This window comes from Haplochromis burtoni, unplaced genomic scaffold (assembly GCF_018398535.1).
Source record: "Haplochromis burtoni strain Fernald_Lab_line unplaced genomic scaffold, NCSU_Asbu1 Contig_138, whole genome shotgun sequence".
NCBI classification, from domain to species: domain Eukaryota; kingdom Metazoa; phylum Chordata; class Actinopteri; order Cichliformes; family Cichlidae; genus Haplochromis; species Haplochromis burtoni.
In genome coordinates, this window is record NW_024582499.1 from 574,622 (window position 1) to 575,859 (window position 1,238).

Here is a 1,238-nt window from a genome sequence, read left to right on the forward strand (position 1 = left end):
AAAAAAAAAAAAGGGGGGGGGGGAAGTAAACACAGAAAGCTTTGAGAAGTTAGTAATTTTAAAGCAGTAGCATGCATGTTTACAACCACCAGTCAAATTTAATAAAAGCTACTGAAAGCTTTGCCTCAAATAAAAAGTTTTGCTGTTCTTCCAGATCTGACCTTTCTTTGAGTACCGTCTCATTCTCTGGCTAACTGGTGAAAATGGATCATAATGGATCACAGGACTGTAAGAAGGACAAAGCAGATTTTACTCCACTGCTAATGCAGAAAAAGATTTCATCCAAGTCGTGATCTGATGAATTTGTTCACAAACCTCAGTTTCACTAGTAATACTTTGTGGCCCTCATCAGAGGATGAGTCCTCAGCACTGTAGTTACATGATGGCCGAGCTCTAACACCAGTCTATGGCAGCTTGCTTCCGCCACTGATTTTTATTTTTTGCCATCTATAACTTAAAATTTCGAGTTAATTTCTCAAAATGTTGACTGACCCCCCCCCAACTTTCTCATGTTTCTGAGGTGCTAAAAAGCAAACAGAAGCAACTGCTCTTAAACATCATTTGGTAATAAAAATACTGATATTCATATTCTTACTTGAACTCATTGTTTCATTTGTAAATCAGAGAGGAACAGAGGTCAGAGAGAAAGCTGCATTAGTTAATCACACTAATATAGTGTTGGCTTTTTGTTGGTTTAACTTTGTGTTTGTGTGACAAGGTTAACTGTTGTTTCTCTTTTCTGAACTGATGCTTCCTGTCATATTTCAGTCCAGAACAAAAGGACCGGGTTTGTGTCAGAAGTTAGTGAGGGTGACCTCTACCTACACGACTTAATACAGCTACAATTGGAAAAACCCAGAACTTCATCAAACCCCGTCTTTGTTGATATACAAGTCATGTGTCAAAACTGTAGGCAACGTCATCAAGTGTCTTCTTTACAGGGTAAAGAGTAAATTTAGGTCCATCGCAGAATCATTAAACCACAACTTCTCATCTGGATTCAAACTTGTGATATCTTTCCACTCTTTCGGTATATTACCCTGTCTCTCGTTCTGGTGTTTTTATACGTATAATAGAATGACCTCCATCACTTTGGCTACGTTCACTCTGCAGGTCTTCGTGCTCAATTCTGATTTTTTGATCAAAACTGATTTTTTGTCTGCTTCTTCACACTACAAATAAAATGTGACAGCAAACGCGCTCTAGTGTGAACCCTCAAACCGGCCCGCATGCGCAAA